Genomic DNA, 22635 nt, shown 5'->3' with positions numbered 1-22635 from the left:
TGTAAACTAAATTGCTTTTGTGACTCAAATTTGGTAAATTGATTGTGAAATTCTTCGATTAATTGTGCTCCTCTTTCAGTTGTATCATTCACAACTTTCAGTATTTTAACGATACCTCATCCCTTTAAATAGCTTCCTTCATTTTGCCACGAATCAGGATCATATAGGAAAACATCTTTTGATGTTTGTAACTTATCAAACAGTTTTGTTGACTTGTAATTGATTCTATAAAGAGGAAGATCTTTACTAAGGAAGTATTCCAAATCATCTACAGTTATCTGAAAATTTTTATACAGTCATCAGACAGGTCTTCCTTATCAGCAAGCATTTTTTGGAGTAGTCGTTTCCTATCTTCAAAGTTAATTAATTCTTTCATCTAATACGGACAAAGCTACTAATTCATCCCCTAAATACCATAAGTGATTTATGAATTTTCCAATCACTGCTTCTGCTGCATGTTTGTCATCATTTTGTACGCTGCTAGTTTTTTTTAGACACATTATATTATTTAAAGGAGCCTAAATTGGGTTGCTGCGAAAAATCTTATCTTCATACAGCATTTAACTGTAAAACATCATTTATGGGCTTTCTCTTCATGTAAGGTCAATTTAAATTGTTTCCAGTTTTTCGGCGTTTTCTTTTCTTTTTTTTTTTCAGTTACATCTGGATTTAGCTTTGTATCCCAGTGAGTAACTAAAAAATCGAAATTTAAATTCATGAAGTTTGATTTTACTTCTTGAAGATTTTCTCTTGCTCTCTTAAGAGATGTCCAATTGAGCACAAGGTCATTTGGATTTAAATTTGCTGCATCTACATAGGCTGTTAATAAATGAACAGCATCTTTGTATATAATACGACGTTTGTCTAACAGTGATGAAAGGCGAGCCGATATCAATACTTGTTAAGCTTTTTTTCGTTGTAGTAGAACAGATATAGAAAAAAGTTTCAACAAGTTAGGATAGATATCCATTTCGGTTTTTAAATCTTGTGAATTGCAAGAAGAATTTGATGATAATAAAGGTATATGTACTGAAATAGAAGAAAATTAATTTAAAGTATAAATTTTTACATTATTCCGATCCGGACATTTTTTAAATTTATATTTTAGGTATGGAAAATACAGTATATTTTTATGTTAGAGTAATCGATTTTTTTTTTCAAAATTTATACATAAAGAATTAAAAATTGCATAAACATTTAAGTATATTTATAACTAAAGAACAGCGAATTGAAATATAATTGCCAGTATTATATCTATAGCACTGAAATCTAGCGATCCTATTTGCCACACCTATAATATACACAGGGATTTTTTAAAGCAACAGTTGTGTTTATATTGGTTGAAAGAAATATTTCCCTGCCGTTTGGTTTGAACCGAGCGCAAAATAGCGGTATGGCTGACCCACAACCATTGGTGTATATGAAGCCTCTGTAACATGTAAAATTTTACACGATGAAAGTGAGAGAATGGTCAGTCTGAAAGTAGCAACATCTATTCAGGTTTAAAATTACTTTAAATATGAAACTAAAGAAAACTTTCACATAAAAATGAGAAAATCTGCAATTTTTTCTTCGAAACTCAAAAAAAGGGGGCCCTAGGGGCACGAGTTAATATTCATGGATTGACTTAAAATTTTACAAGGATCATTTATTTGTATAATGGAACAAATTGAGGGGGCGTCGCGTAAAATATCTACAACTACAAAAATAAGGACCACCCTAATATATATATATATATATATATATATATATATATATATATATATATATATATATATATATCGATTCAGTTCAGAGTGAATAATTTTACTTTATCTATACTCTTATTTGTAATTAAAAAGATATTTCTATCATAAATGTAGATTGTTAAATTTTTGGTTGAAGTTAGATTAGAAAATATTGATAAGCCGCAAAATAACTGAAGATATATATCGAACCGAAAGAAACCAATAACTTTTTCTTTTGGTTCAGTTCCAGTTTTCGTTCCTATCAAAATAATGATGTTTTTCTGGTTTTTGTTTTCGTTTTAGTTTCGATGCGAAGCCGTGTCACTGATCGCAAAAGTGCAAAAAATACTACAATACGACTAGAAGCTAGAAAGCAACTTAGTGATTGGCCTACTGAGGAGTAGTTCCTTTCTGTTTCACTACTGAAATGGAATAAGTTCTTTTCAAACAAAACTATTATTTTCTCTACGTGGTTTTCAGTGGAAAAAATATATAATTTTGGTTTGAACAAACTATTTTATATTGGAGCTTTTAACTGCCGAAAGAATAGGATCAAGCGGGGTAAAATGAGTCAGTTGTAATTAACTCAAATGTAAAATGTTTCTTTTCCCCTTTAACTCAAATTTGTAATGATATTTCTTAATCGCTTGACAACAAATTTTAATGTAGGAATGAAGGCTTTCGTGGCCGGTGTCAATAATGTTGTGAGACTTTGGGTTGTTGTGCCGTGGTCTGAGCGTTGTTTACCCAAACGTTTCGACCGCATCTGTGGCAGTCATCTTCAGTGTTTACGTGGTCGAAGCTTCCAGGGAAGCGACTTCCCAGCAACTAATGTAGATTTCGAAGTGTCGTCATTATTTATGTGGGAAGAGCTAGCTCTCCCTTCGTTTTGGGCCAGGATTGGCTGATGAACGTTCGTCCTTGTTTCTGGTTGGCTGAAACTTGAGCTCTCTTCATTCTGGTTGGGGATTGGCTGCTAGACGTCCGTCGCTGTTCTCAGGGAGGCCCTCTCATTGGCCATGGGCCAGGATTGGCTGATGAACGTTTGTCCTTGTTTCTGGTTGGCTGAAACTTGAGCTCTCTTCATTCTGGTTAGGGATTGGCTGCTAGACGTCCGTCGCTGTTCTCGTTGGCCCAAAACGAAGGGAGAGCTAGCTCTTCCTACACAAATAGTGACAACATTTCGAAATCTGCATTGGTTGTCAGGAAGTCGCTCCCTTGGAAACTTCGACCAGGTAAACACTGAAGATGACCTCCACAGATGCGATCGAAACGTTTGGGGAAACAACTCCCAGACCACGGCACAACAGCCCGGAATCTCACAACATTATAAACATATTTTAATCTCAAAAAAGTTTTTCTCATAAATATAACAAAAAGATAACATTTTATCAGCATCAGATGTCGCTTTTTAAAACTCGCAGTTGACTAACTTCTAAAAACAATTTTTATTTTATTTAATAACAGGGTGGGTTAAATGTATCTCTTCATACCAGAAGTTTATTATTACCGCTGAAAGCAGTGAGGTGAGAAAGTTTCGCTTTTTTATTTTTTATGGAGTAAAATGGGTAATATATAGGTTTAATCGATTTTTCCTTAATATTTTGTATGTAATTACATTTGTAGGACAAATCACGTATGCTGATAGAAAAGAAACGCAAAAAAAGTATGAACAAAATCGAAAATAGCGCATTGCTACGTATTTCTTAAAAAAGAGGAGATTGATATTGTGGAAAAGGCCTAAAATATTGGAAGATTCGATTTTCAGTCAGCATAAACATCATTTTAAACTATGAAAATAAAATTACTGAAGGTAATATTTTCGTGTCTGTTTATTGCAGTTCTTTCCTTAATAAACTGATCCACCAATATTCACAATTAATATCATTTCACCTTATCATGTGGTAAAACGATTCAACACTTTTGCGACTATGTTTTGGTAATTTATAATTGAAAAATGGTTCCCGAAATTTCGTGAATATGTTTAGGATTAGTCTAATATCAAAATGTAATTGAAAAAACACGAAAACGTAACGATTTTATTACTGTAAAACGCTAAACATTAAAACAAGTCAAAAATGACTCACTTTGTACCACCCTACTCTACTTTACATTCAGTTTACTTTTTAATTTAATGTGATAAAACACTTTCTGAAAATCATCTCAAATACTTTAAGCGTTGAATACAAACGTTTGAAAAGAAAAAAACTGTTTTCTACCTCTCGATTCAGAGAAATCATTTCTTTGTAAAACCTTTTCGCTTTCATGCGTGGTGTTTTGAGACAGTGAAAAGCAAAGAATAAGTGCCAAAACAAACAGTTTACAGATAACCAGTGCAAATGGTAAGAGAATCTCTCCAGTGTCGGATCAACGATTTTTTGAAACGGGGCCAAAACTTAAAACTACCGCCCTCACCCATCTTTCTTCAAAATTTTGTTTCCAGTTTCAACGAGACAAACACAGAAATAGGATGAATTTGCCGCCCTCCAGAAGTTCTGATAGGCAGTGGCGCAGCAGCCACGGGAGGGTTTTTGCGGTTAAAACCCACCCCTCCCAGAACTCCAATACATTTTCCCTCCACAAGTAATGGGGGGGGGGGGACCATAAAATTTTCCAACCGGAATAAGTTTTAGCAAAATATAGCTTACTGGTTACTGACCGAGAAGCAATCTTAAATGATTTTCCTATTCTTGAGCATACAAGCAATATTTTGTGATGAGCACCCCTACTGGTTTGAGAGGGAAGAAATGAATGTCATGCCTGACCCTACTGGAAACCGAGTCTTAAAATACGCAAAAGGGGATCATGGGCACCCGTTTTGGGAAACCAGGTCTGTTTTTCCTGAAGTTTCCTGAAGTCCAGGTCTGTCGAGCAAAGCCGAATTCAGCTCCACGCCCGCCGCCCTTAGGCAGACCTAAAATTTGCCGCCCCCCCCCTTCAAAAAAAAAAAAAAAAAAAAGATGGAAAATTTCCGTGATTAAAAAAAACGCAAAAAATAGTGTTCCCGAAATTTAAACTGTCAAGCTTATAAAGAAATGATTTTTATATTCTGCTTTCTGAATTGCTTTTTGATGGGCTCAGAGTCTTTTAAATTCTCATTAAAAGACCTAAACCGTTATTAACTTGCATAAGTAACTCTTCTGTTAGGTAGTTTAAATTCAATAAATGGATGAGATTTCTCATTTCGAGTGTGGTGGTTACGGTGGAGCAAAGCCGAATCTAGCTCCATGCCCGCCGCCCTTACGCAAATCTAAAATCTGCCCCCCCCCCTCCTTCAAAAAAAAAAAAAGAAGAAAAAGATGGAAATTTTCAGCGATTAAAAAAAACGCAAAAAATAGTGTTCCCGAAATTTAAACTGTCAAGCTTATGAAGAAATGATTTTTATATTCAGGGACGATTTTATATTCAGGGGTGCCCAATGAGAGGTCACTGTGACCTCCCAAAAATTCCCTATTTTGAAAATTTGGAGACAAAATTGCAACATTGAGATTCTTTTTCTTTTTAAAAATGTTTTTTAATGATGCTAAACGTTTCTTCCGATTAGGTGTTATCAATGTATGATATTCGCACATGCTCGTGTTTTATCATTCGGCAAATTGAGAATTGTTTTCATCTATGAATCAACGATTAAAATAATTTCCTCTGTGTTATAAGTTCACTCACTTTACGCTTCTTACCACTCCTCATTGCTCGATGGTATTTCGGTTGTAAATAATTGTTACTGGATAATTGGATTATATTCCAAAAAGCCCAAAGATTATGCTTTTGAAAACTGCCCATTTGAAAAATATGTATCACGTTTTAAAAACGTTTTTAAGACTCCTTTTTGTTCATCAGTTTTTAACTAAGCATGTTTTCTCATTGTCATTTCCCATCAGCTTTAATACTATTAATAGAAAAGTTTTTAAATATTAAGAGAGAAGATACACGTCAATCACTGAAGAAACCATAACTGAATAAACTTTACTATCGCACTAAAAATCTTAGTGTAACTTCAATCTTGTTGGAGTTTCTGGTCAAACGCAATGAGGTTTGCTTTTCTTCAACCGACACCGCTTTTCGTCTTCACACTTGTTGTTTCACATATATCTATTACCGTGATTGAAAAATATTTCATTTTCTTAAGAAAGTGAAAGAATAAATTATTAAATTACAAGAAATGGATCTCACTTTGGAAGATGAAAGAATGCTTGTAGTTCACTTCAAGAGTAATAATTAAAAAATTAAAAAAAAAAAAAAAATACGTGGTTAAAGCAAAATTTGCGGCCCCTGAAAATTTTGCCGCCCTAGGCAGTGCCTACTCTGCCTATTGGGAAATTGGGCCCTGCGGTGGAGTGGCAAGGATGCCCAACTAAATGCTTAGGGTCAGTGTTTAACTCTCCCTGTCCCATTTGTCGGGGGAACTCCCCGACACCTAAAACAGATGGTCCATAAAAATGGTAGGTGCGGGGCTCTTCGGGGTGTCATGTCATGTCATGTGTTAGGTAGTTTACTTAAATAATGTAAATGTTTCACCTTTAATTCTCACATTCTGCTCTTGGACTTGGAATTTCTGAATAACGAATTCGGAAAAACAATTAACTGGCCTAAGTATACTGTCATAAAAGCATTGATTTATCTTAAGAGCAGGTTTTAAATGAAAACTAGTGAAAAAAAAAAAAAAAAAACATGAAAAAGGGAAATAATATTAAAGGAAAGGTAATTAATAAATGTATTTCTCTTTTCCCCAATTCTCCCCTCTTTTTTTCTTTTATATCCGTTGGGATATTTATAAGAATTATTAATTATTTTAATAATGTATTGAATAATATTTTTGCATCAGAAATGATTGAAAAATCAAGCAACAATTTTTAGTTTTAAAAAGCACTCCCAGAAAAGTTTTCTGCTGTACCACTGCTGATATAAGTTGCTACACAGCCTGTTTTAAATTTTAAGCAAAATTTCAATGAAAGCCTACCTAGGATCTGAACTTTCAACGTATTTTGCTCAAAACTAAAACTTCCTCCTACATGCCTTAGCTTCTCACTGTCTCATTTCTGTAGTTTTTAACGGCCGGGGTTCCCAAAGTGACTGCCGCAAGGAGAAGCAAAGGGGACCGGGAAATATCTATGGTATCAATTAGACTTGCGACATCGATGGCAAAACATCGATGTTAGAAATTAAAACATCGATGGTATTGATACATCGACCAAAAAACATCGATGTTTTAAAACATCGATCTTTTTATCAATGAATAACATACATTTTTGAATATACTACACTAAGTTAAGCAATACAAAAGAATACGTACCCGACGAATATACTGAAAATACTGAGCATCAAATCATGAATATAATTTAATAAGAATAATTTTGCAACATCTTGGTATTATAATAGGACAAAAATTGATAATAAGACAAGCACCGATTAATACAAACTAGTTATAGTAATAAGGATATATTTTCAAACTGAATGAAACTAAAGTCAAATTTACATCAAAAAAGAATCTAAAAAAAATGTATCATAGCAATTACCGTCAGTTGAATGATGAGAAAAAGTTGTGCTAATTATTTTAAAAATACAAAATTCTAAAAACTATTTTTAAGAGCAAGAAATATGTGTTGTACTGTTAGTTAATAATTAAACACAAACTGTAAGTAATAGAAGGACGACTTGTTGGGGGAAGTCGATAAGTAATCCCGAATATTGGTGTTGACAGTTTGGAGAAAAAGAAGTTTGTTTACTTTGTCCTCCAGAAGCGGATTTTTCTTTTCTCAGACTATCCCACTACTCAGAGAAACATCTCTTTCCGATGGAACAGAAGTTGCCATCACTATCAAATACTTTAAAGCAACTTTTACCAGCTTTGAATTTTTAAAGTTATAAATTTTCACCGTAGTAACGTATAGGATTTTCCTTTAGTTTAAGAACTGGAGCCTTGAAATAGACTGCTAGTTCTGGCACCAGACTACCAGTGTCAGGTTCTTCCGATAGCTTTGACCTCTTCCTCACTCTCTAGTTAATCTTCTACTATCTTGTAGTGATCTTCCCAAAAATCATCCTCTACACAGAAAAATTGATCTTATAAAATGGGTGCAAAAAAATTGACTTTTTTTTGGCAACTCCATAAGTAAACTTAATTACCTAGAGAGAAAATTAGATCAAATTTTATGATAATTTTCAATTAAAATGCAGAAACATCAAGATAGAAAAAACATCGAAACCAACACATCGGTGGTCCAAAAACATCGAAAGTAAAACGTCGATGTTATTAACATCGACATCGATGTCGCACACCCCTAGTATCAATGCATTCATAAAATAGAGATGGACTGGGATGGCGTGAGAAAATTCGAATTCTACAGACGGTACCGCAAGTTGAAAATGTAGCGCAACCTCTGTTTTATACAAATACACGATGCTTTTCAATCGATGGTTCTCTTGTAGTTATGTCTGTATATTTGTGAAAAATTAGGATATGCAAAGCTTTACTACTAACTTGAGAACCAAGAGACACCACAGGAAAATAACCCGTATTAACAGGTCCGTCACTTTAAACTTTTCCCGGAGGGGGGGGAGGAGGCAAAGTGTACAATATCGTGTCAAATGATGTCTAAAACCGATAAATACCAGGTACTTTTGTATGCAAATACTTTTGTCTCTCAAAACCTTGGGAGGGGGGGATTTTGTCTCCTGCTCCCCCCCCCCGTTAAATCACCACTTTTATTACAGTAAAAACAATGCTTTATTACATTAAAGTTACATGGGATTGCTTCTCGCAAACACTTTATTAGTTATATTTCAGCTGCATTTTTTAATGTCAGACTGACGCTCCAACACGCCATGTTGTTACATTACTATTACTTATTGTACTACCTATACAGGAGCTCTACATTTAATCAAAATTATTAAAAGTGAATATTTGGTGTATTTATAGTTCCGTTCATGCTATCACAACTTGTATTGATTATTTGAGTGATTTTTTTTTTTGTTATTTTAATTTTTACTTCAACATAATTGATCCGGATAAACAGAAGATCCGAATAAACGGATGCCGGATAAACGAGATCCTACTGCACTTTTAATAAGTTTAAAAACCGGATCTACAATCAACGCCGTTACAACCTTTAAAACGTCACCGAGTTCCCGCGACGTAACCTACACCAAGGGCAACAGTCGGAAGAGGAATTAGTTTTGGTCTGACGTGAGTAATATTTTCCAAAGTTGAATGAATAGACAGATTAAAAACTAGAAAGAGGGGAGGGCAGCGATCCAACATTTTGAAGAAGCGTGCTAAGAATAAGCAACCACACAACTTTCGAGACAACCTTTTCTATTGTGCGTTCTGAGCTATTCGGATTGCTGCGTTGAAGCTGCTTTCCGCGAATCCAGGTAACGTTTTCAATGTTCCTTTTTGAATGAATGGCATTTGATTTGTTTTACAGTGCTCATTCAATTTATTATAAATGCTTTTAATTGTTTGTTTATGTATGTAAAAGGACAGTGCTCGACAGTGGCGAATGTAAGATTTTGCTCTGGGGGCTGTGAGGTCATTAAACTTGTACAGTCAAGTGTCCATACTTGGGGACACTAACTAACATGGGACATTTTGCCGCATTTAGTTTTGAGGGCTGTTACGTCTGTCGGTATTTCACCAGTAAGAAATAAATGCTGTTACAGAATAAACTAATAGATATCTTTCAAGGCTATGTGAGTTAAACTTTGATGTATCAACTTTTATGGGTTGGTTGATTGATTTTGAAAATTTCGAAAAAATATGCGATTGTTAAGTATCGATATAACTTTGGTTACCTACGCTAACTGAGCAGCGTTAGTTTGAAATTGTTTCGCATTTTATCTCGGCTATGTACCTATGCCTTACGTTCTGAAATTTTGACTATTCTGATGACAATAAATGTGTCATAGCATAACAGGACAGAAAAGTTGTCATTGATAAAATGATTGGAATTTATTGATGAGCAAAAGACGTTTTGCCAAAATATTATATACATATGCTACCTCTACTAATGAAAATGAGTCTTAAAATATGGACCAATCGACGAGACTAATTTATATATGTTGTGAATTTCCCGTATTATGAAGGAATGAAAATGAATGTGAAATGATGAAACATGAAGAGCTAAAAATCAGCTGCACTGTATTTGGGTTCATCAATTTTTTTTATGCTGCTTCCTATTATAGAGGGGAACATGGAAATATTACATTCAAAAGAATTAAGAAAGTTGGGGAGACATTCAATGTTTTCAAGGGAAAGTAAACATTCTGAAATCTTTGAACGTTTACACACAAGATTATATTATTTCTATCAAATGATATTTTTTTCTTTATTTGGTTTTAAAATAAGCTTCTTTAAAATGATAGTTGGTGTCCCAAGTTATTACCTATTGCTGCATACATGAAAGAAATATCAAAATGTTAAGCGTCTCAAGTTAGGGAGGGGGATCCCTAACTTTTGACAGTGAACATTTTTTTGTTTTATTTTTAAAGGGACATATCTACACATCTATATCTTGTCCTAAGGTGAAGTATTAAGGCCTTTACCTAAAATTAGAATACTTACTTCGAATAGAAAACATGATTAATATGCTACGAAAGGTAAAAGTTCAAAACTGTCCGAAGTAAGGGCACTTGACTGTACGTCTTTTCGACATCACCAAAGTTCATTCAAGTAAACGATGACGTTTTTCAAAACTATTTATTGGGTGTTAATGCAGGGCTGCCCACCTGGGGGGGGGGGAGGAGTCATCTCGCAGACTGCGTCATTAAAATTTTTAGGGGGAGTGTTTTGAGAGGTATTTTTTACTTTTTTTTTGGGTGGTTATGGCTTTAGGAGGGGTCTTCGCGATATTTAGAGGGGGGTTGCTCTTACGGGGGGGGGCATCCCTGGTTAATGGCTAATGAAATGTTTTGAGTAGCACTTGAAGTTGTCTGAAATGCGTTTATTCAGTATTAAAATTTAAACATTTCATTGAAGTGAAAAAAAATCCTGCCGTCGCGAGTTCAGATAATCAGAGGGGGGAAGTTCGTGGGCTCTCGTCAGAAGTTTTTTGAAATTGAAACTCAAAAAACGCAGTTTCAGGCGATTTTCGATAATGTTTCGAGAGGGGAAATTTTTTTTGAATTTATTACCTTAAAAGTGTGCGTTTTAGACGATCTTTGGTAACGTTATGGGGAGAAGATGTTTGAGGGCTCTCCCCTGTCCAGTTTTCAGAATTAAAATCTAAAAACCGCAATTGTATAAAAAATGAGGAATGAAATCATCTTACACTAGATAAAATGACATTTTGACGCGAGTTTTTTTGCCTTCATGTCATGAGGTGACTATTATTTTCTACCTCTTTTTCTGCGCAAAATTTGTCACATAAAAAACTTATTTTTTGCAAAGTTTGATATAAAAAAAAGCGCCTTTGATTCTAAATTCAATTTTGCTTAATTCAGTGCAGTGAAAAGGGGAACCGGACATAACGTCCAGATCCAAAACGTCCATGTACATAACGTCCAGGTCCAAAACGTCCGAGGGACAAAACGTCCGAGGGACAGAACGTCCGACGGACATAACGTCCAGCGGACATAACGTCCAACGGACACATTGTCCGACGGACAAAAGGTTCAAGGACAGAACGTCCACATTTTTGGACAGCTAGGACATAACGTCCAGTTTTCTGAGCAGACTGGACAAAACGTCCGGATTTTAAAGTTTTTCCTTTGTTTCATCTAATTTTGTTGAATTATTTGTGTAATACTTGTTTTCAATAAAGAATGAGTCTGTATAGATCCCCCCCCTCTCCCCACACATACTGACAAGATGGAAAGATAATTCAGGTATTAGGACTCTCTTTTTTTTAAATAAAATGTGTTTTACGGCAAATGTAGCGTAGAGATGGCCACTGTATTAGAATCATCAGAAAATAACCCTTAAAAACTTTTTTCCTTTTCTTAAATTTCTTTAAAAAAGCTCTTAAAAGCGTAGATCGAGCAATGCTTAACTTTTTTAACACGCTTTTATTAGCTTCACTTATATGCTTGTGAGTAACTCTCCTTTGGACTAAGAGCTAGTAGCTTATTGCTGTCAATACATTCCACCACTTTATGAGCATTCGTAGCCGAGCGGTCTAAGGCGCGAGTCTTCTCTGACGTCCACCTCCGGGAATCATTGGGCGTGCGTTCTAATTCCGTCTACACCGAAATTAAATTTATAATCTTGCAACTCAATTTTCGCCCTCTTTTTGTGATCGGATTCTTTTAAAATTTGGAATGCAACCTCAGACCCGATGACAATGCAATATTCTATAATCAAATTAATTTATTAACGATAAGTTAATAGTTTATTCTAATCAACACGCTTCTATTAGCTTAACTTGTATGTTTGTGGGTATCTTTGTGGGTCCAACTTTCCTTTAGACAAATATCCAGTGGCTTATTAGAATTATACTTACAACGTACAAATCAGAGTTGCGGAGTGTAACAATGTTTGCACATGAATTTACCAGAAAGTGTTCAAAATGTCTGATGCAAATAATGCAATAGAATACTAAGATATATTCCATTATAAAAATCGAACACACGCGCAAATATTTCATTTAAGAGTTACAAGTGTTTGCAATATTTAGCATCAAAATCTTACTTGAAAAAATAATAGTTTAAAAAACTAAAAAAACACGCTTTTGTAGCAAAAAGAACTAAAAAGTAAAAAAATGAAATAACAGTTTAAAAAACTAAAAAAACACGCTTTAGTAGCAAAATGAACTAAAAAGTTGAAAATAATCTTTGGATGGCAAGTATATAAAGTAATTGACCAAACACTTAATTTTACTGTAATAGAAAAAAAGCATGTGGTGGGGTGGGGGGGGGGGCTTCTTATCAGTTGTCTTAAATTTCTTAAACTTGTTTTCCATGCAAAAATGTAAATAGGCAGCCCCCATGCTTTTTTTTTATTACAGTAAAATTAAGTGTTTAGTCAATTACTTTATATACTTGTCATCCAAAGATTATTTTTAACTTTTTAGTTCATTTTGCAATGAAAGCGTGTTTTTTTTAGTTTTTTAAACTATTATTTCATTTTCTTATACAATACGCAAGGTTATAGTAGAAAAGTGGGGAAGGAGCTGATTTTTAGACACAAAATCTCTCAGAGTTTTTTTTTTTTTTTTCATAAGGTTAATGACTCCCCTTTCTCCTCCGCTACACCATAGCTTTCGCGTTGCTGCTGAGAAGCCCCTTGTCATGGTCGGCGATTATCCCCCCCCCCCAGTAAGCTAAAAAAACCTTCGTCAAAACCGAGCACCGTCTTCCCTCCCCAAGGGTCGGGTTCCTACTTTCTAACTAGGCTCGCATAACCTCTAGTCGGCCCTGACCATGCGAAAGCGCTTTTTTGTTGAAGCATCTATAAAAGAATGAAAAATGTTTCAGGTAGGTAGAACATATTTCATTTACGAACTGATTTTTCCGTTGACTAGAGGTGCGAGGAAGGTGCTAGTTATCTTATATCTGCTTAAAGGCCAAACGACTTTTTTTTAATGCTTTATTTTTAAAAATTGATAACTTGCTCGGGGATGGCATTAAAGCCTCTAAAAGGAGCATTCTCAGAATTGGAGATATGCTAACTTTTTATCATGTAACTTTATTTTAGTTATATCAGTCAGTTACCGTGTTTTTACCATTGTTTAAAAAATCATCTAAACTAGATTTTAGAAATTCAATTATACCATTAAATTCAGATTGAAAAAATCAATAAACTAGGAGAAAATGCATTTTTTTTAAATGGATATTTTGTGTTGTATGTTTGTAATGTCAGTCAGTTGCCGATATGTCAGTCAGTTACCAACCAACTTGTTGTAAGTATTGCAAATTTTTATTTTAGCAATACAGTAAAACCTGTAAAGTTGACCACCTTTGTAAGTTGACCACCTGTCTATGTTGACCGCTTTTGTCAGGAACGGAATTAGTCCTATGTTATATAATGAAGGAAAACCTCTGTAACTTGACCACCTCTCTACCTTGACCACCTGTCTATCTTGACCACTAATGAACACCAAATTTGGTTTGGAGCATTGTAAAAAACCCTTTGTAAGTTGACCACTTGGTTTATTTTTTTAAATTTTACTTAGCAAATTGTTTTATTTTATTATTTTTTTTATAGCTTTCCAAGAACATTTTTGATACCAGACCAGCGTTTTACTAACTAAATGAAACAGTAGCATAACTAAACCTCCTTTTGAGTTTAACCACATGGGAAAACTATTAAGAACCCTTTTATTCCCCAAACTTGTTTTTCTTTATGAAAACATGTGTCAATAGAAAAGTACAAAGTATTTTTTTCCAGTTGTAAAATTTTGTGACAACAATGGAATTGTGCTAAAGAGTAAAGTTACTTGCATTGCAGTATTTCTGGTGCAAGGGATTAAGAGATACGACATTTTCATTCTCAACTGCTTTTTTAAACTATGAGAGTCCAGTTTGTTGCTTGTGTTATAGTTTTACATAAAATGGCTTCAAAAAGAAAGTTAGTTGAACTTGAGATTGATAAAAAGTATGAAATATTGAAACTAATTGAAAAGGGAGAAAGCTAGAGAAAATTAGCTGACACATATGGAATTTCTAAAACTAGTGTCTAGTAAGTGCGCCAAATTCAATAAGGAGTTATTTTGTTTAAAAGTAGATCATCATGGAGTTATAAATGTATATGAGAAAAATTTGCAATTTGAGAAGCTATGAATTTTTAGGAACTATTAATATCAAATGAGTAACTTTTCATAAACAATAAGATTTTTTTTTTTTTTTTTTTGATCAATTTACTGAAATTTTAAATTTGCATGACACATTATATGTCATTCTGGGAAAATAATCTCTAAAAATATTTGAATAACATTTTAAAATATTGTTTCAAAGTAATGCTAAACAATGAAAGTGAGTTAAACAGAAAGAGTAAGTGTCAATCATTAAAAAAATGAATACATGGTGCAAGAAATGACAAAAAAAAAAAAAAAAAAAAAAACATTACTCCCTCTATAAGTTGACCACCTGTCTAAGTTGACCACCAAAGGACTGCACCGCAAGTGGTCAACTTACACAGGTTTCACTGTATTAAATTTAACGGATGTACATATTTTCAATGCTTACCTTTTGTGTAAACTCATTCCAAGTTTTGATGCTCAATTTTGAACATTTGAATTAGTATATTTAGAAAACTTCAGAAACATCAGTCATTTACCAAGCTGTTCTGATTACTGTATTCTTTATTGTAGCAATATTTTCGAATTCAAATGCCATAAGCCAAAAGGTTATTCATCTTTTGTTCTTTGATCCTGATTTAAATTTAAAAAAAAAAAAAAAAATCCTTTTACTTTTAGAGAAATCTTATATTGAATCAGTATTACTTTTCACAGGGGTGCCCACTTAAGGGGCGGGGGGGGGGGGGGTCATGGCGCAGACTTCGCCGTTAAAATTTTAGGGGAGGGGTGTTTTGAGAGGTATTTTTCCCTTTTTGAGAGGGCTCTTGCTTTTGGGGTGTCTTCGCGATATTTAGGGGGCAGCCTTGATTTTCACACAGGTTGTATTCATGTCAGTCAGTTACTATGCTTTTAACAATTTTTCTAAAACCACCCAAAATGTATTATGGAAATTCAATTATACCGTGAAATTCAGCTTAAAAGTACAATAAGCCTAGAGAAAAGCTATTTTTAAAAGTATATATTTTGTTTTATTTTTCAAAATACTTATTGTTTTGCTTTGAGAATGCCATTCAGACTGAGGCGCCCACTCCAGGGGTGCTGCGGTGCTCGAACTTCCCCCAACATATTTATTGGGGTTCCGGGACCCCCCCTCCCCGACTACCAATAAGCATTAGAAAACAGATAATACACTTTAAAGGGGAATCTATTTCCAAAATTAACATGACCTCCAGACCAGAGATCTGTTGCGACAGAAAGGTACTTATTTTTTTTCCATTTGAGCATTTTCTTTTTTACATTTTAGTCCCATTAAGGCCAAAATACCTCGACGTTTATGAAATTTACCCTCACTTATTCATGCATTGAATACTTTTTTTTCTCCTTAATATGCAAAATAATTATATCAAATGTATTTTTTCCTGCATATGCAAAAACGCTCGAGGGTCATATCATTTAATATTTACACCGATTACATTTACCGCTTTTAGAAAACAATCCGGGATTTTTCAAGAAATGTTAATCCTCAAGTACCATATTACTTCTTCGCTAGTTAATGTATGACTCATTTGACAGGTGTAACTCATTGCTCTTTTGCAATCAAGATCTTTCTAAGTGAGATAGAACGTCAAGGCATGCTTCCAAGCCATCAAAGGATAAAAAATATTTCAGTTCTTTTTAAAACTTTTCCTTCTACAGTTCAATTGCACATACTCTTGGGTTTACATAATTTACGTTCATGGGGAGGGAGGACGTACAATCAAAATAAAAAATAAAGAATCTTGGATCGATCTCACTAGTGCCAATATGCAATCTAATATAATATTAAAAAAAAAAAAAAACAAATGACAAATATTCAGACGTGCATTCGATTAAGTTCATCCTTCAATAAAAATTCAATGAAGTCCTGCATCCCCGTCCTTATTCTTATACTGATTTGAACGTATTCAAAGTAAGTGTTTTTTATTCTTCAAAAATATTAATCTTAGTATTTAATATTCCACAACTTTCATTTTTTCTCATATTTAAAAAAATATCAGAACAAATTTGTTTTTGTTTGATTTTGGATATTTATTTACGTATTTTTTAACATTTAGTTAAGCATAACAAAATGTAACAAATTGCACTATCATGTTTCAATCACTTATGATTCTAACTAGGTAATATTTTCTTTGGTAAAATATTGCATTAATATAATAAATATTTTTTTGGTCTTATAGAATTATTGTGTGGGGAAAAATATGTTTCGTCAAATATTTCTCTTCAAAATACTGAAGCACATTTTCATCAAAGTTACATTTTGAAAGTTAGCTTTTGTTCGCCCCTCCCTCCCCCTTGCACTCTGTGTTCTAGCACCCCCATTGATTTTCAAAACCCAGCGCCCCTGTCAGTCAGTTACCCGTGGAATTGCCCATATGCGTTTGAAAAAATTAAGGGCGGTAAACTCAACCCCCACCCCTTCGTTTTGACATTGCGATAGCCCGGTCTTAGTCCTCTCCAAAACAGATTTCTGGATCCGCAACTGCTTTTAGACGATCTTTGTCAAAATTACGGGGAAAAGAAGTTTAAGGGCTCTCCTGTGGGTATTTTCGAAATTAAATCTGAAAAAAACGTAATTGTAGATTAAATCCGATTATGTAAGGGAGAGTGGAGCTAGGGTTCTCTCTCCCGGATTGCTGCTGTAAAAACGCAGTTTTAGATTGATCTTGGTGATGTTCGGGGGAGAGCAGAGATTCGGGGGCTCTATCCCGGAAATTTTCCAAAGTACAATTGCGTTTTTAGAGTTCAAATTTCGAAAAACTGCCGGGGGTGGGTTCCCTACCATCTCACCTCCCAAGACCAAACATTATCTAAGATCGTCCAAAACTGCGTTGTTAGAAGAACAATTTCGAAAATTTTCCGGGTGAAAACCCCTTTTTCTCATACTTTTTATTTAACTAACGTATAGGTATATATTGCTAATATTTAGATCTAGATACAGAAATGGCTGCCTTCTACCTTATAAATCAGAAACTGAATCCACTCTACCTCTGTGTACTTTTAAATGTGTTGGGGGTGCCACCGAGCTCCTCCCCCCCCCCCCAGTTTTTTGCTCTCGCGACGGCTTTGCCTGACATAATACCCCAAGTACAGTTTTACTTTTCATACTTATTACAACTGTCTAATCTTTATCTTTGATAATAATAAAGCTGAAAGTCTGTGTCTCTGGATGTCTGTGCGTCTGGATGAATGTGTCTCTATATGTCTGTTACGCGCATAGCGCCTAGACCGTTCTGCCGATTTTCATGAAATTTGGCACAGAATTAGTTCGTAGCATAGAGTTGAGCACCTCGAAGCGATTTTTCGAAAATTTGATTTTGTTATTTTTCTATTCCACTTTTAAGAACATTTTTCCGAGCAAAATTATCATAAGATGGGCGAGTAAATTACCAAGTTATGATAACATGGGAACCGTAACATATGAGAGCAAATGAACATAGCAATTTGGCGAGAAATTCATCATCCATTACTTGAAAATATACAGGTGATCCAAAAGCCTTTTAATTTTTTACTACGGGCAAAGCCGTACGGGTACCACGAGTCATAAAATAAAATCTTTGTAATGTTCTAATTTTACATTAAATTTTCAATTTTTTTTAAAGTATAAACTATGTTTATTTTACAAACGTTCTTCTAATTAATGCTCTTTTGAAAAGAGTAACAAAGAGAGAGAAGAAATCCATTGTTATAAATAGAACTGAAAAATGTACCCTTGTCTTTGGTTCAAGAACGAACACTATTAATGTTTCATAATGAATTGCTAATGATACTGATTTTATTGAATTTCGATGAAATGGCGCGAAAGGGGGGGGGGTGCCATCCCTAAAGTTCACCAGGAGCGCTACATCCCAAACATACGTAGTCCTCCTCCCCCCGAAGAGGAATGAGCTCTTTCCAAGTCAAGGCTCTTGTTATGAGAGCCTTTCAGCGGCACTTACCATTTTTGACACAACATATCAGATTTTTCTTTTTCTTCGCAGGTGGCAGACCAATCATGAAGCTCATTTACGTCTTCGTCCTTGTTCTAATCATCTCTGGCATTTCATCGTTTGCGGCCCCGAGTAGCAGCTTTATTAGTGAGGAATCCACCAACCACTTGAAACGACAAGTATCGATTCAAGGAATCACCAAACCGCTGTGCGACATGTTCGGCTGCAACTGCACACCACCGAAGGGAGCTAAGTGCTGCAGAGGATATCGCTTTGATAGAAAAGCGGGAAGATGCCGCAGAAGAGCTTGAGAAGGAAAGTCAAGTGCACCTCAGCATTGTTGGCGCTCTGTGAAAGAGTCAAAGCATCAAATTCGTAGGAAATGGAAAGGGCAGTGAACGCGATAAGCAAATCAAGAGCGAAGATTGGATATTTCTACGGAAAGTGAATCTGAATCAAAGTGATATAAGCTTACCAAGTTCCTTTCATTACAAGGAAGTTTGGCGCGAACTTTCTTTTGAAATTTATTTCTTACTGTGAACAAAGACGCTCCCCCTGCCACTCAAAAAAACTTTTTTCTCCAACGCTTGATTACAGCTACTCATTCTTTTCTTGTTTTCCACCGGTTTTGAAGTGAACTTGTCAAAAACTGAGCGCCAATAAATCTGAACTGTACTATAAATCCAATTCAACGACAAGTCGCTTGAAGGTGTAGTTTTTGACATCAACTGGAGATCTAAAGCCCTTCATTTGATGCAAAACAATCAGCGTCATCTGATTTCCACCGAAAACAATTGACAAAATTCAGGGACTCTTGTTCTAGAGATCAACATCGCTCCCTGGCAAGAAAAATGAAACAACTCAAAAAAAAAAAAAAAAAAAAACAGCATTGGGGAGGACGAAGTTTTACGCATTAGTCGCTTTAAATGCTTTAGTCTCAAATATAATAGTACGCTCAAAATCATTATGACTTTTCACTGGTTAGTTTTCGTTGTTTAAATTAATGATGCATAGGGTAACGGCACAAGAAATAGCACAAAGTTAAAATATTAAATCAATAGTTAGTACGTTTTTCCGAAATTTTGAGTTGTGTCACTGGACTAGCCAGGATGCGATATGTTTTCATAAAACATGTGGAAAGTGTTTAGAAAATATAGGAAATAAGCCTTTATAAATGGTATTGGATACTTAGTGAGAGTTATAGATAGTATCTATATTGTTAGTTCAATGTATCAGCCTAGATTTTTTTAGTTACTTATTCGAACTGATTATAAAGGTTATAAATATTGAAAGTTATAAATACATGAGCAAGCAGGAAAAAAAAAATCATTTTTGCATTTATTTTTATAAATATATTACAAATCTTCTATTGGTATTATGATTAAATCTGCAAATCATCCGAACACAAATATAAATTTAATAGGAATTACTGATTTCATATACATTCTTTGATGATTGTTAAGAACTCCGCTGAACCCTACAAACGTATTTATTTATGTATAGTCGTCATTTTTATATATTTTACTGGCGTTGTTATTCAAACTATAAAAGAAAATGCTATGCAATGTATACACTTTTTCTATCTAGATTCCTTTGTTTTTATAAGCTTTCTTTGAAAATTATCAAAACTCGTAATAAAATGTGAAATTATTTTTCATTGGACAGTACTGAAACTTCTCATGGACTATATTGACATGATTCAGCTTATAATGAAAGCCTAAACCTTCCATGGGGAGGGTGGCCCAAAGCGGGTTGGCCTTCGTATGCCACACTCCACCCCTTCACCATGGTGTGTAAACGGAGATGCATATGTATGTCGTGTTCACCCGAACACTCCCGAGTTTTAATCCGTCCTAGCGAAGCAGCAATGAAGCGGCATGGCGCAACAAGCTCTTTAAAAAAAAAAAGATACATTTCTAAAAAAAAATGAAGTTTTTGTAACTTGTGATTAGTCGAAGACCTGCTTTTTTTATTCTTTGACTGTTAATAATACTAAGTTATTCTGACACCATCCACCTACAAACTACAATGGTCATTTTGTTTGTTTCTTTTTTAAATTTAAGGTTATAATTATTGAAATAAAAAACATGCCTCCGGGCAAAGTGGGTATAGGTTTTAATCATATATTTATTTATAATTTCTTGACACATGTGCTGAGTTGGATTTTCTATTTCAATTGGATAAGTATAACTTTAAAAAGTTATTTTTTAGGATGGCAATTAGTCTATTAATTTAATCAGTTATTTCTTTATGTTTTGTAAACAAACGTGCTGACTTTAAATTGGATATATATATATTAATGGAAGGTAGCTAGTCAATTATTTTAATCATTTATAACTTCATTTTTGATTGGCAAATGTACCAAATCACAATTAGTTAAGCTTACCCGCTTTGGGCCCCCTGGTAGAGCAAAGCGGGCTTTTCAAGTGTTTGTAATGTTTGGTAATAAATAAATATTGGGTTTGAAATAATGCAAAAATCACTTTTTATTTTTAAGTTTAAGAACCCTGTTAGGAAATAAACCGAAATTGTTGCGAGAAAAGTCCAAAACTTACAATTTTCGAGCGTTCTTCGAAAACCTACCCGCTTTGGGCCACCCCAAACTATACCAAGAAAATAATCGATAGCCTGTGTAAATTCATTAGAAGTTACTTTGTCCATGAGGTTCCTTAGTGTACTTTACAGATTTCTTCAGTATGTAATAGACTTCACGCTGCTCACAAAACTAGCCGTTTTTTTAAGATTATATTTAGAAAAATTTTGTATACTATTTCATGTAGACTTACCACTAGGGATGCACCGATAAACAAATTGATCGATTACCAATTAATAGGCAAAAGATAATGCCGATGCCGATTAGCTACAATGATAATGATTTTAATACTAAAATTTTTCACATAAAGTTTTATTAAACTTACAATTTTGACTTTTCAGATTAATTGAAAATTTCTTTTTCTCTGTGAATGATGATTTATTTTTCTCCATTTTCATTATTTCTCTTAAAAATAATGTTCCAAAATTTTATTTTAATTCTGCAAACCAATTTTCAAAATTATATTCGGTTGTTAACAATATATAAAAATTCAAATAATTTAGTTAATATAGAACGTTGTATATACACACTTTCAGTTTAGTATCGACTTTTTTACGACTAGTAGCCATTTAACGCAGGCCTTTTATTTTACGAAAATTGAGGCAATCTTAAAGCTCATTGCTGAAAGTGGAGAAAAGTAGTGACACATGATATGTGTGCAAAAGTTGTATAGTTGAAAAATGTATATATTTTTTAAAAAATGTAAAAAAATAATTAAAAAGAATTAAAATTCTTTCAGAGTGTTCATAAAATTAAAAATAGCAAAACATATTTAACTATTTTTTTCTCTAATTAATCGGTGAAAATTGATCAGTAATGAATAATCAACAAAGTGGTCTATTATGATCGATTACCGATTACCACCGATTAATCGTTGCATCTCTACTTATCATGTACTGTAAATTTAAATAGATTTTCTTTAATAAAAGTGAATAAAAGTTGTAGACTGAGTTGTTTTTACGCTTTACAGATGTCATTCAACATATATGACGGATTTCTATATGTATTAGATTAAAACTATCTACGCCTCAATAAATAGACTTAAGAAGCGTTCTTTACGTTTGGAAGTAGGGGAGAGTGCTGTACTTTGGGAACTGATAATTTCTAAGAATCTATTTTAAGCAGCCATGTTTTTGTAATCTCTAATAGTAACCTTCACTGCTAAATGGTTCCATAGTAAAAATCAGCGTCAAATGAGTAAAATTGACGATTTTGTGAGAGAAAGAAAATTTTATGATTACAGCGTATTTAAATAAGAGCATTGAAACAAATTTGCGTAGAACGCGGAAAATTCTACCCTTTCCAACGGTTTATAATATTAATATGTGCAAGTAATTTTTCACTCCTTTAATAGGCAATAATACGCAATTTACGCTAAATTTGAGCTTAAAAAATTGATTCCAAAAAAACTAATTCGAATTTTAAAAAATAAAACCCCAGGTGCTCAACCCCGGAGCTCGAAGTAACTTTTTACAAAATTTCAAGGCTGGTGCTATGGGGTCTCATGGACGCAGGTCCGCCACAGACTTCCTTCCAGAATTTCTTGAAAACTTTACTTTTATTTACTACTAGCTGCATTGCCCGGCTTTTCACAGTCTAACTCGGAAATAAAAATTATGTCAAGTGACGCATGTTCAACAATCAGGCTTCAATTAGAGAAAAAAAATAATGTGAATTTA

The 22635-nt window shown here is 34.1% G+C and overlaps 1 long non-coding RNA gene across 1 annotated transcript; it reads left to right on the top strand.

Moving 5' to 3' along the window:
• Positions 1–8904: 8904 nt before the first annotated feature.
• On the top strand, positions 8905–21900 carry LOC129234490 (uncharacterized). Its single transcript, XR_008581546.1, has 2 exons — positions 8905–9098; positions 18415–21900. It is a non-coding gene; the product is annotated as an uncharacterized LOC129234490 (long non-coding RNA).
• Positions 21901–22635: the final 735 nt, after the last annotated feature.

This window comes from Uloborus diversus, chromosome 1 (genome assembly GCF_026930045.1).
Source record: "Uloborus diversus isolate 005 chromosome 1, Udiv.v.3.1, whole genome shotgun sequence".
In the NCBI taxonomy this organism is placed as follows: domain Eukaryota; kingdom Metazoa; phylum Arthropoda; class Arachnida; order Araneae; family Uloboridae; genus Uloborus; species Uloborus diversus.
The sequence above is the reverse complement of the archived record's forward strand: the minus strand, read 5'-3'. Positions and strand labels throughout refer to the sequence as shown.